Raw genomic sequence first — 14,907 nt, 5'->3', positions numbered from 1 at the left:
CTTGGAGGAAGTACAAGATCATATTATCTCGAATCTCCACAGAAAATAAACTTTGTTTGTGATGTGGAAAGAACTGACAAAATTGTTCGAGAATAGTAGTGACCATAGAAAGTTAGCACTCAAGGATAAACTTCGAAGTATCAAGATGAAGAAGAATGACACAATTTTATAGTATATGAACAAATTTACACAATGTCGTGATGAAATTGGCAGGGTTAGTGTTAATGTCCCTGAAGGAGACTTGGTAGTTCTATCTCTTTTGGGCCTTCCCAAGAGCTGGCATAGCTATAAATATTCAATGAATGGGATGGAGAAACTACTGAGTTGGGAGCGCTTATGGTCTGACCTATTACAGGAGGAAATAAGGTGAAATACTAGAGATGGGACCTTATCCAAAGAAGAGTAAGAGGATTTTAGACATTTGTGGTTTATATTTTCTGAGTCAGTAACTGGAGAGCCCACAGTAATATCCATATTCTGTCAACATTTGAAATCCCAACAGGGATCCATCATTAGGACTATTTTTTAATGTTGACAGTGGAAGAGCTAAAATGCGAGTTTTGAATAGTTATGAGGTGAGCTGTTATGATTTAAGGAAAAATGAAGGTCGGTTTCTTAATAATTAATATTATCCAAATTTTTAAGTTTTTTATTAAATTACGTTTTTTATTTTTCATTCTAATTCCTATAATTTTTATTTTATGATGACAAATTAATAGTAATAGTAAAAATTAATAGTAATACTTTCTCATAATAATTAATAATTTATAATAATAATTAATAGTAATAATTTATAATAATAAAAATTAATAGTAATACTTTCTCATAATAATTAATAATTTATAATAGTCCTGATCATGGATCCCTGTTGGGATTTGAAACGTTGACAGAATATGGGTATTACTGTGGGTTGTCTGGTTACTAACTCAGAGAAGAGGAAGAGGAATTTGTATTAGTCAACAAAGGAATGAGGTCCAAGGGGAAGAAGTCCCAATGTGAGTCTAATTCCAGCCAAGAGGGAAAGAAGAAAGACTTGTCAAAAATCAAGTGTTTCAATTGTCATGAATTCAAGTATTATGCCACAAAATTTCCACACAAGAAGGCAAGAAAGAAGGAGCATGCAGTAGAAATAGCAGGTGAAGATTTGGCTTCATAGTTTGAGCTTGAATTTACTCTCATTACATGCATGGCCAACACAGTGATGGGGAGCATGTCATACTTGGACTCAGGTGCCTTGTTCCATATGACGGGGAATAGAAAAAAAATTAGTAACTTGGAGGAGAAATATCTCTAGATGAACATAAGTTTGGAGACGATGGAAGGTACAATGGGGCCGAGATTGGTACAACCACCTTTCAGAGGGAGTCAAGCTCCCCTCTGAAACTCAAGGATGTCATGCTTGTTCCAGGATTAAAGAAAAATCTCATCTATGTTGTAGTTTTGGAATTTCGTGGTTACGATGCGATCTTCATCAAATGGAAAGCATTCTTGAGGCACATAACCATGTGACAAGTGAAGTAGATCGGGGTTCGAGTGAAGAACCTGTATGCACTTGAGGTAGAATATGCATGCAAAGCCTTGAGGAGAAAGGAAGAAACTAGAGATATGGTGGTTGACAGTGAGCATTTTAACCTTGTCAACATGCAACCTCAGGAAGTTGTGGAGCAACAAAAAATGGAGAGGAAGAAAGGAGGAAGTGTGGAGACATCCACTAAAGTAAATACCTCCAGTAAGGGGACTGTTCAAGCCAAGTGGGTAGAGAAATCACATGTAACCATAGCTCCAAGTGCGAGGTGGGGCGATGTGAAGCCCTAATCCAAGAGTTGCAGAAATTTGGACATGGTTCATTGAGGTGTTCTCATGGATCATTACCTTGCTATGGGGGCCCAGAGTATTTAGTAGCAGGAGGATCATTGTTATTCATATACTGAGGAGTGCAAAGGAGTGTTGAAGACATAGTAGGAGGCTCAGTCGTAGATTCAATAGCAACACAATTTTCCTAGTAGATAGTTGCAGACATATTTGATTCAATGTTTTGTTTTATGCTTCGCAGTTGTAGGTGTTATAGGAGAAGAAACAATAATGAGAGGTGTTTCATGCACTACATTCCACATGTGCAGGATAGGGATTGTTGATAATCCCACTCTTACTGAGAGGGATTGTTGAAAATGCAACAAGAAAGTCTCAAGTTTTATTTTTCCTTAATCAGATTGAGGAAATTAAAAATTCCACATTAGCAAACCACTTAGAGGAGTTAACTGAGGTGACATGGATCTTGTCACTTAGCTAAGAACACTCAATTCATGTTAATGAGTTGAACTTCAATTTGCTCTAGTTGATTCCTAAAACATAGGAGTCTAGCTCAGTTAATTTGAGTTAGGGGCATGAATTTTAGTTGTGTGTAGTGATTCCTAAATTTTAGGAGCCTAGGTTGAGTTAATTTCATTTGTAGCAATTTAATTCAGTTAAATTGAGTTATGGTAAGTTAAAATAGTTCTAACTATTGGAGGAAATAGTGGAAGGTCAAGTTGTGGAAGTGGAACTTCAACCACACTTTGTGATCATCCATATAACTGATTAATCAACCTAAATTAGCTCATGCATGTAGAGAATTCGAGTTACCCGGTTGAGATGGAGATTCCAAGGAAATGTAATATAAGTTGTAGACTATTCCAATGTGTACTGGTGGTGCATGTAGTTAGAGGAATGACCTAAAGGAATTGCGTAATTCAATAGTGGAAATTTCCAAAATAATAGGGGCTAATTTATCAGAGGAAAAACACAAGGAAATAGGAGCTTGGAGGGCTTGAAAATTGGCTAAGTATTGGCCAAAATCATTCAGTCATGCAGAGGGATAGACTATACACTTGCAGGTTGTGCTCAGGATTGAGCAAGCATATGTATTCATCTCTATTCTATGATTTATGCAATATAGATAGTAAGGGGTTTTGAGTAGTTGCTTTCCCCTAGATAAATCTCTTTGCATGTGTGATGTTTCCTTTTCCATGTCTATGATTTGTATTCTAGATTGTGAACTAACTATCACAGATCAGTAGATTAGCTTAGAGTCTTGTGATTTAGTAAATTTCATGAGCAGTTTCGAATCTATAGCCTAATTTCTACAAAAAAATTGCCCCTATTCAAGTTGAGATGGAAAAAAATCCTAGCCCTAACACACTAATACTTACATTCCATAGGCTGGAAAAATTCCCAAATATGAAATCACCTCTTTCAAGAATTATTGAGAACATTCATCATTTGCAAGTTCATGTAGCCACTAGAAAATTTGTGGGCGTCTAGCCAATAAAAGAATAATTTGTAATCTAGTGGATCAACACATAATAGAAGCCAAAATGCCATGTAGATTTGGAATTATGCACAAAAGGGTTCTTTATGGAGATATTTAAAAATATGAAAGATAGGGAGAAGGTGTTTGAGAATGGCCCCTATCTCTTCAATTCCATTGGAATTTATCTCCACTATTGGATTGAAATGTTTAGTTTAGACAAACAAGACTTCACTACATGCCCTGTCTAGATCCATTTATATTCACCACCTCAAAGCTTATGGGATGTAAGGATTCTATAAGGTATAGGAAACACCTTGGGGATATTAATCATGATTTTGGAAGCACAAACAAAAAGATGATATACACCCTATGCTCACATCTATGTTTGCATGAATGTTTCCAAACCCTTCACTACTTCCATTTATTTAGTTATTTGGCATATACTTGGTTTCAGAGAAAAGACTACAAGCATATCCTCTTTTGATTCTAGAAATGCCATGAGAATGGGAATCTCTTCAGAGATTTTCCCCTCAATGTCTCACCTCCTCCTTTAAAACCTCAAACTAGAAATTACTTAGACGTTTTTGAAAATGTATCTAGAAAAAGTACATTAGGGAAAATCCCCCCCATGCAATGACATCAAGTAATGACCAAAACTTTTAATTTCTTTAATATCTTATCAAAAAACATAGGGAAATTTCAAGGCCACAATGCAAGTCATCCTAAGGTGAAAAACCAACAAATTCAAAGCAATGTGAGATAATTAGCAGAGAAAATCAAGTGAAGGAAAAACTAAAATGAAGACATTATCATTATGAAGAATAAAAACAAAAAGATGATTCAAAAAGTTGAGGATTTAGTGGACTCAGATGAAGGAGAGAGTATGGATTTGGGTGAGATTTATCTACAAACCATCATTGTAGCCTAGGATCGATAAGACACAAAGTTAATATTGGATTAGAAAATTCAACTCTTAAAGAAAGTACTTAATAAAAAATAAGAAACTCCAAGAAAAATGATCCCAAGGTAAGTTTCATCATCCCTCTTCTTTAGGTCTGAGAACACATCCTTTAATGGATGGCCCTAAAATTAGTAAAGAGGGAAAAGAAAAAGAGGTTTTCATAGCAATAAGCAACTTTTGCAAGACCTTGGTGAGATGTTGGTGAATTTAGGTAGAACTTCTCTAATGATGAATAAATCCCTACCAACCCCCTTAAACATCCATTGAAGATCCTCTCATAAAATGTAAGAGGCTTGAATGGAAAATGTTAACACAAGTTTCTCAAAAACAAAATTCTCAAGGAACAAACGACCATAGTTATGCTTGAAGAAACTAATTGTTTAAGTGAATTTCTCTCAAATATAGAAACATCTAGTTATAACTAATGTTAGTAAATAGGAATAGACATGCAAGGGGTAGTAGGAGAAATTTCTCTTTTTTGAAAACCTTCAGAAGTTACACTCTCAAATATTTTCTCCACCCATTGAACACTCACAATCAAGTTTCAAGTAATTGGATCAAAGAAATCAAGTTTCATTTCCAGTGTTTGCAGTTCCAACTAAACATATGAAAATATATCCTTCTTGAGAACCCTTCAATCCATCCACCAAGTTATATGAGATTGATAGTAGATGTTGGGTAGATATTTTAACATGATCAAAACTATACAAGAAAAAAGAGGTAGTATAAGACACTTAGACGTAGACTCATAATACTTGAACAACCCAAAATCTAAAATTGCACTAGAGTTTTGTTACATTTAATTCATAAATCTAGGTTGGTAAGGTTGTGAAGTGTAAGATAAAATATATGCTAGGACTTAGTTTCTAACTTTTTAATCTATGCAAAATTGACAAGAAGGAATGTTGAGACAAATGTCATAGATTGCACAAGGTTCTGCATAAGAAGGTTCAATAGAACTCTAGCCTTCTAATTCAATCAATATAATATATCTTACTATGAAAGTGATATTTAGCTTATAATGGTTAAAAATCAAGAGTGGGAATTTCCAAAATAATAGGGGCTAATTATTAGGATATTCCGACACATAGGAAATAGTTAAGTATAACTTGGTCTAGTGTAGAGTTAGGTAAAGTGTGTTTATTTACTATGTACTTTTGTAACTTACAATCTGTTGGTCACGATATGTTCTATATATGAAGTGATCTAATGGTTCATTCTCTCCTAGGTATTACCGACACTTGATATGTGGCTTAACACCTGATTAGTCCATGATTTCTATTTAAAGTGCATAGAGGGTCATTTGTAAGGTGACCGTTCATGAGAGAAGCTTATGTAAATTTTATTTCTTTTATTAATAAATTGCCTGAAGTGGCTGCATTGGCTAAGGCCATGGACTGTTTCTCTCTTTGAGTGTTTTAACCATGTCAAGAATATTGGTGTATTGATCTGTGATTTGTTTGTGAGTAGTGTCATCTGGTGTTCTATTTGAGGAACTTACCCTATAAATTCCTACATGGTATCAGAGCTATTTGAGGGCCGCATCCGTTGGTGATCCAAATCCGAAGCCGATACAACTGCATCCGAATTTCGTTCCCTAGATCTACTATTTCTAACTGCTTTCGGGCTGAGAGGACTACTCTATTGTGTGTTGAAGCCCCGAAAATTGGGTCAACAACAAGGGGGATACCCACCCGGTCCGGAACTTGGTTGGCAGCTCCTTGTCCGTTTGGTATAGCGGGTCCGACTGGGGATAATGGGACCAGTTTCCCAATCTAAGGGGTGTGTGTGTGTGTGTAGAGTTTGATGATGCTGATCTAAAAGTATTTTAAGCTAATTTAATTCTAACTTCTAAACTGACTTTAAGCTATTGTAATCTAACAAAAACAACACATCTAATCTACGCTAACCCGGGGTAGATTTCCTCTATTATGCGATCTAAAAAGATTTCAAAAAATAACTGGTAATAAAGATCATTCAGCTATCATAAGAATAGAAATCAATTAAGATAAACCATTATGCATAAAAAGTTAGGCAAAACAGTTGTGAACAGCATATTGCATAATAAGTTATTCATATGTCAAGCACAAATAAATGACTCCACCGTACAGAAGTGCTAAATGGTAACCCACACATTTATACATTAACATATAAACAACTCAGCTGCATATCACTCTAAGAATATAAGCAGAAATTGGTCAAGAGATAAAAGTACCATTTATGACTGATTTCACTCACAAACTTCAAGCAATAACGATTTATCTCTACTTGTTCTAATATCTACTAAGAGTACAGAAGTGCAACATCAGTAGCAGACATTAAAATGCAAACATAAATAAATCTCGATCCATCCATTCATCACTGTGTGCTGCTTATGCGATGTTGCGATATGCGACGTCGCATATCGGTCGTCGGCGATTCCTTAAGATTTTTCATTTAAGAGCGCTTTCAATATATGCGATGCGATGAATTTCGCGTCGCTTCTTCGCAGCTTATTTATGCGCATAGGAAACGCTTCACTCTCTCTTCGCAATGCGATCTAGCTTTAGGGAGTTAAAATACAAAAATTTTGATAAAAATATTTTTTGGATTTTTTGTTAAGGGTCCCCCTTTGCTTGGTGTTATTGCTAATATCAAACAAAGAGGGGGGTTGTTGGTGACCACAACAATGGCGATTCACTGTGAAGAACCAGTTATCTCTGCTTTTCTATTGAATTTCCACTTCCGAAACAGAAAAAATTTCGTATGTCTAAATTTTGTTATGGACAGATAGAGTACATTACCCCTTATCCTATCAATGATACTTTGTCTCAACCTTTTCATATTCCAATTGTCTGCTTCCTCAGGCTTAGTTCTTGCATTCATACCAGACATTACTCGGTCTTTTTAAAGATAAAATAAGGTCTTCTCTGCGTACTGGCTTTTTAAAATATGCTCATTTGTCGTAGGTAGAGCCTCTGCTGCCCGCAAGCGTCCATAGCCTCGACAGGGTTACCATGTTATCCAGCAATGATCCTTTTTCTTGCTTGAGGTTATTTACAACATTTCAAAGAAAAATCATTTTTGACACTTTTTCCTTTTTTATTCTCTAAAGAACAATGTCTTGGTTTGGTGGCCAAATTATGACACAGTCATTCACTTGATTTACACTTTTGCTGAACAAGCTGGCTCGTGATGAGACCCCTTGTCTTTTGATTGCAACAATCTTGAGTCGTTGCCCTGTTTTGGTAGACAGTATTTGGCAAAGTCAGCAAGTTATAATATCTGTGATCATGATAAGCCGGCTCGTGATGAGACCTCTTATTCTTTGAGATATATTGTTTTCTCGAATCGTTTCTCTGAATGCTGCGATTTCCTTTAGCAGGGAGGAAGTCATTGTTTTTCCTTAAGAAAGCTCTGGACGACAATAATAGAGTTTGAAAACAACAACTTTACAGAGAATATTTATTTTATTATTGATAATACCTTTCATTGTGCTGACATAAAACATTTTTTTACCAAAGGTTGCTTTCATCAAAGTTCTAATATCATATTCAGGCTAAAGTTAACTCTATTTGTCAATAATAAAAATCAGATTTTTCGAAAAATTTTGCTACTTGTACAAGCGAAATCAAAATCTGATAGAGAATTGGTGTGTTCTTTCATGAATCCTTTTTGATGATCATTTACAACCGGTTTTATTTATAAGAAAGAGAAAAAACAAATAAAAAAACTAAAACTATCCTACAAAAATAGAAGAATGATCTTCTATGGAAAATACATTTTAAGAATCTGTCCATTCAGAAGAAAAGAATCTCTTCTACCTGCCAAATATTGCAACACAAACGTCGATGGGCCTATGACTTCTACAATCTGAAAAGGACCAAGCCACAGCTTTTGAAATTTCGTATGTTTGCCCTTTTCTTCATGAGCCTTATCCCATTTCAAAACTAAATCTCCCATCTGAAAGTTTTTTCTGGTCATTATGCTTGAGTCAAAAGAGGATTTTATTAGCGCTTGGTGATGAGCATGGGGTTTCTTAGCTTGTTCTCGTTGTTCTTCTAATTTGATTATTTCCATTTGTCTCAGTTGTAAGGAGGAAGTAGATACTTCATCGATGTATTGTACTAAAGACAAAGAGGGAATGACTAAGTGAGTTGGAAGAACCACTTCTTTCCCATAAACTAAATTAAAGGGAGAAGTGTCGATTGCAGCTTTCTTCATAATTCTATCTGCCCATAAAGCATTTACCAGTGCTTTGTGCCAATTCTTTTGGTTTTGGTCGACTGTTCTTTTAATAATCCTGATTAGGTTCTTGTTTGTTGATTCAGCCAATCCATTACCTTGTGGATAGTAGTTGGTAGAATATTTCAGTTTGAACCCTCTTTTAAGTGCAAACTCAGTCATTGTATTTCCAGAAAAGTATGAGGCATTATCAAACATTAAGGCCGTTGGCAATCCAAACCTAGTGATGATAAATTGATCTATGAATTCAATAATGTTTTCAGAATTAGCTGTCTTGAGAGGAACTGCTTCTACCCATTTAGTAAAATAATCTGTTGCGGTGAGGATATACCTATGCTGCTTAGAAGAGTGAGGAACGATCTCACTTATTATGTCCAAGCCCCATTGGCTGAATGGTTGCTCGATGTTAACCGGCTGTAGTGGCATGGACGATTTCTTTTGTTTCCCTGCAGTAGTCTGGCAGACTTGGCATTTCCTTAAGTAATTGTATGAGTCTTTGAACATCGTGGGTCAATAATATCCTGCACGTAAGATTTTATGTGCAGTAGCTTCTCCAGCATAGTGTCCACCTGCTGGTCCATCGTGGAGTTCCTGCAAAACCTTTTCGGCTTCAGTTTTCTCAAGACACCTAAGAAGTACAGAATCGTAATTCCTTTTAAATAGAACATCATTTATGAGCTGGTATTGTTTAGCTTTCAATCTCAGAGCTCTTTTCTTGGTGTGGTCCAGGTGTGATGGAGCATACCCGTTCTTAAGATAATAAATGGTGTCAGCATATAATGATTCTGCGTCGTTTAGGCTTACCTCATACGTATGTACCTTTTCAGATGAGTTCTCAGGAATTTGCGATGCTCCAGCCAACATTTTGCAGAAGCCCTGGCCTCTTACAATGTTTGCTGGCTTGATCTCAAGATCGTATTCTTGTAAAGCGGTAATCCAATTTTCTCTCTTTTCGCCCACATCCTTTTGTATCAGAAGGTTTCTTACCGCCGGAAACAGTACTACGACTTTGGTATGGGCTTTAAGTAAGAAAGGTCTGAAATATTTGATTGCTTTGAAAACAGCATATGCCTGTTTCTCCATGTCTGAATAATTGAGTTCAGCACCTTGTAAGTTCGAGCTAAAAAATGCGATTTGAGCTTCCGCCTTTTCTTGATTTGCTTGAGTTAGAATTGCGACATAAGATTTCTCTGAGGCAAATGTGTATAGGATAAAAGATTCTGAAAAATTTGGGGTCGCTAAAGATGGAGCGTTGATGATATCTTGTTTGATCAAGTTGAATGCTTCATGCTCATCTTGACCCCATTTAAAATTTGAATTCTTTTTTATCATATTTTGTAAAGGAGAAATAATACGTGAAAAATCTGGGACAAACCTTTTTACAAAATTGATTTGACCAAGGAAAGATTGCATGGCCTTTTTGTTATGGGGCATGGATATTTCGGAAATTTCTTTGATTCTGTCAGGTTCAATGTGAATACCAGATTTTGACACTATGAATCCTAGCAATTTCCCTTCACTTAATGCGAAAAAAGATTTCTTTGGGTTAAGTGAAATCCCATACCTTAAACATCTTTGAAAGATCTGTTTCAAGTCTTTGAGATGGTCGCTTCGCTTCTTGGAGTACACTTTTATATCATCCAGGTAAATCACTACAAATTTATTGACTAAACCTTTAAACATGATGTCCATGGCTCTCTGAAATGTAGCGCCGGCATTGATCAGACCAAATTGCATCTTCCGATATGCGTATGTGCCCCATTTAGTTCGGAATGTGGTTTTTAACTGATCATCGGGATGTACCAGCACTTGATTGTATCCTGAAAATCCATCCAGAAAAGACATTAATTCTGAGCCTGCTACTGTCTGTAATATTTGCTCCATAGGTGGGAGGGGAAAATTGTCTTTTTGATAGGCTTTGTTGAGATTCTGGAAATTGATACAGATCCTAATATCTCCATTTTTCTTTCTAACGGGCACCATATTGGATACCCATTTGGAATGTCTGACGGGGAAAATTATTCTGGCTCTCAACAACTTATTTAGCTCAGTCTTTATCTGATTTTCTAAGTTGGGGTGGATTTTTCTGAGTTTCTGCTGGACAGGTTTTTCATTGTCAATCATAGGGATAGTGTGTTGAATGATAGAAGTGTCGTATGTCTTCAGCTCATCGTAATTCCAGGCAAAAACGTTTTTGTATTGTCTCAGAAGACGGATATATGCTGATTTTTCTTCAGGGGCTAGGCTGTGGCCTAGATTAACGTTTTGTGGCTTCTCATTGGTTCCTAGGTTCACTAACTCATAGTTCAGAGTCGAACTGTAGAGTTTAGAATTGGCAGACCTTTTAAACTGACTTTTTAGATCATATAAGTCTTCTAACTTAACCACCGATTTAGGTATAGCATTATCAGTGCTATTTTGTTGTATTTGGTGATCATGATGGTCTTCGTCAATTATCTAGTTTGAGTAGGATCCTTCAGAAGTGAGGAAATTTACAATGTCAGGATCGTCGTTGAATACTCTCCAGTTGGTGATGTTGTCAGGGATGGATGGTCTAAAGATCAATTCTATTGAGAATCTATCTGGACTAAATCTTCGGAGGGAATAAGTCTAGAGGCTACATTAGCTAACAGGTCTGCGCTCGCATTTTGGAGTCTTGGGATTGGCGAAATATTGAATGCTATGAAATGTGCAGTCAAATCTTGTACTAAAGATTGATAGTGCTTCAAATGACCTGATAGGCAATGTATGGTGTTACATACCTGTTTGACGACAATCTCAGAATCTCCAAAAACTTGAAGATACTTAACGTTCAACCTGATTGCTTTGTATAGGCCTTGCATCAAGGCCTCGTATTCCGTTGTATTGTTTGTGCAATCGAACTCAAGTCTGCACGTAAGCATGGTCTTATTTCCGTCTGGGCTAATCAGAACGCATCCTGCTCCTGCTCCCTCGTTAAATTTAGAGCCATCAAAATATAATTTCCAAAACAAAGATGTATTTCCAGGGTTATCTAAAAAATTAACACACTTTGAATTATCAGTTTGGGAAAAATTTTCAACTTGGGACAAAACTGAATTTTCTAAGTAAGGTGAAATATGAGCATTGAAATTGCCGAGGAAAGAATCTACCGAGTAATTGCCTATGATACTGCTGTTGTATGCTATTGCTTCATTTTCTCCCTCCAATTCCGTCACTATGTACTTTTGGTGCAACTCTCGTTCAACCTTTATTTGATTCGGTTTACCGTTGTAGGGTAACCACATGTGCGACCAGTCGGTTGAGAAATATCCGTGGAGTTTTTCGGACCAATCCCTGCTAAGAATTAAACCATAGAATTCAAGGATATCAGCTACTAGAATGTCGATAACCTAGCATACCTTCAGGTTAGACGACAATCTTATGGTCACTTGATTAAGTTCACCAATCACTTCGACTTGAGATCGATCAAGTTGAACTATGCGCACTGCGGATTTTTGTGGTTGAACATTCAATTTGGCACATATTGATCTGGGTAAAATATTCATTGAAGCACCAGAATCAACCAAGCAATTGTGCACGTTTTTATTGAAAATTTTATAAGTGAGAAGAAAAGGAGGAGTATGAGATCTTGATCTTCCTCCAATCAAGGCGATGTCATTTGGATCAATCTTATTGATCGTGTTGGTTGGAGGTCTTCCCATGTTGTGGGAAGCTACAGCTGTAGGTAAAGATGTAGTAGGCACGGCATGTAATTCTTTCATCATTATTTTCTGTTGATGTTTCAATTTGCTCAACTCGTAAAGAGTGATATTAGCCCTAGTATTTTTCATGTCATCGATAATGTTATACTCCATTTCATCCGACACTATCAGTGTTCTTGATGGAGGTGCTTGATCTGATTGGACTAGGCTAAATTGGGTCGCTCTAGCGGTTGTTTTCTTTGTTGCGACCTTATCTTTTGTTGCAGGGCTTGCGCCCTTCTGTTTAGGGGTAGTTTGGGGAGGATCAAGTTTATTTTTGCTTCGTGTGCTAACCGGAAATGCTTCTTGATCTTCTTCTTGTGAGAGGATGAAATCCCACATTCCTTGTAGTTCTACAACTTCTTCATCATCGGTCTGCCCTTCAGTGGTATTCTCTTCTTCTTCTTCTTCTTCAGATTCGACGTTTGAAACAGAATTGGGTGGTTTCACATCCATGGGAGGATTTCTTTTAAAAGCTCTGTAGAGATTTTTTGAAGAAGTTTCTGCTACTTGTTTTCTTATGTCAATCATCTCATTGGACATGGCCTTTAACACTTTTTGTAATCCTTCCAAATTGAAAGGATCTTTCGTTTGTTTCTTCTTGGTTTCTTCTTTGAAAGAGATTTTCTTAGATTTGCGTTCCTCTATTGCAGATCTCTTTTCTAGGGCTACTACGCGCTTTTCTATTGCTAACGCCTCTGTCAAGTTTTCAACTAAGGTCGTCTTGTTTGCCCTATCTACGAAGATAGCCAAGTTTGACGGTAAGGCCATGATATACCATTCACATCTTACTTCCTCGCTGGGTTGGGAAGCAGCGGGAATTTTTTTGAGGATCTTATTGAACCGTAAATTGAAATCTTTAATGGGTTCTCTGGCCTCAGCTTTAAGATTGGATAGGTCGTTGATCAATGTCGCTGTTGATCTGTCATCACCGAACTTGGTAAGGAATTGAATTTGAAAAATGTCCCAACTTGTGATAGACCCGTAAGGTAACAAAAAGTACCATGACCCGGCTGTTCCTTGCATTGTATAGGGAAAAAGCCGGACAACAGCATCTTCGTTGGTAACTCCATTGAGATTAACAGAAAGCATGAAATTATTGATATGCTCTTCAGCTAGCATGCCTGTTTCTGGATTGAATTTAGGTAGCCATTTCTCAGGATGGGCCGGTATTGGGCTCAGGGGTGGAGGCATTAAAACCGCCCCAGGATTGTTCCATGGAGATTGGGCCATCGTTGAGCTGCTAGTTAATGAAAGTGCAGAGGATGATCCCTGATGCTGAGAAGATGAAGATATTATGATCTTTGATGATTGAAGAGGAAGGGTTGTGGAAGATGGATGAGTGATTTGGGATGAAGATGTGGGTGGCTGACTTCGCGGTGAGGGGATTGAAATGGACGAAGTAGATGAAAGAGTCTCACTGTTAGACTCTGGTGGTGTTTTCCTTGCTTTTTTCCTGGTGGGGAGAGGAAGTTCACTTGGTTGGATGCCAAATTTTTCACTCTTCAATCTGGTCAGGGGATGAGCAGGATTGTACTGCGAAGTCACGCTGCTTTGAGATTTATCAGACCTCTGATTAAAAATAGAGAATCCCTGGAGTTTACGAATCAAAGCTTGAATTTCAGGGGGTTCAATGATAAGTTGGTCTGATATATTAGGGTATGTAGCAGCGGTGGATACTCGAGTGACTTCTAACTCCGGGTTTAACCGTACTGGAGAAGTTGGGGGAATTGATGAGGGTGATTTACTCTCAGAATGGTATTTAGATTTTGATTTAGGTGCCATTCATAGTTCGTGCCCTCCTTCTAGCGCCAAATATGTTGAAGCCCCGAAAATCGGGTCAACAACAAGGGGGATACCCACCTGGTCCGGAACTTGGTTGGCAGCTCCTTGTCCGTTTGGTATAGCGGGTCCGACTGGGGATAATGGGACCAGTTTCCCAATCTAAGGGGGGTGTGTGTGTGTAGAGTTTGATGATGCTGATCTAAAAGTATTTTAAGCTAATTTAATTCTAACTTCTAAACTGACTTTATGCTATTGTAATATAACAAAAACAACACATCTAATCTACGCTAACCTGGGGTAGATTTCCTCTATTATGCGATCTAAAAAGATTTCAAACAATAACTGGTAATAAAGATCATTCAACTATCATAAGAATAGAAATCAATTAAGATAAACCATTCTGCATAAAAAGTTAGGCAAAACAGTTGTGAACAACATATCACATAATAAGTTATTCATATGTCAAGCACAAATAAATGACTACACCGTACAGAAGTGCCAAATGGTAACCCACACATTTATACATTAACATATAAACAACTCAGCTGCATATCACTCTAAGAATATAAGCAGAAATTGGTCAAGAGATAAAAGTACCATTTATGACTGATTTCACTCACAAACTTCAAGCAATAACGATTTATCTCTACTTGTTCTAATATCTACTAAGAGTACATAAGTGCAACATCAGTAGCAGACATTAAAATGCAAACATAAATAAATCTCGATCCATCCATTCATCACTGTGTGTTGCTTATGCGATGTTGCGATATGTGACATCGCATATCGGCCGTCAGCGATTCCTTAAGATTTTTCATTTAAGAGCGCTTTCAATATATGCGATGCGATGAATTTCACGCTGCTTCTTCACAGCTTATTTATGCGCATAGGAAACGCTTCACTCTCTCTTCGCAATGCGATCTAGC

The sequence above is a fragment of the Pinus tabuliformis genome, chromosome 3_2 (genome assembly GCF_031772625.1).
Source record: "Pinus tabuliformis cultivar Carrire ecotype Pingquan chromosome 3_2, CPIR1, whole genome shotgun sequence".
NCBI lineage: Eukaryota > Viridiplantae > Streptophyta > Pinopsida > Pinales > Pinaceae > Pinus > Pinus tabuliformis.
The sequence above is the reverse complement of the archived record's forward strand: the minus strand, read 5'-3'. Positions refer to the sequence as shown.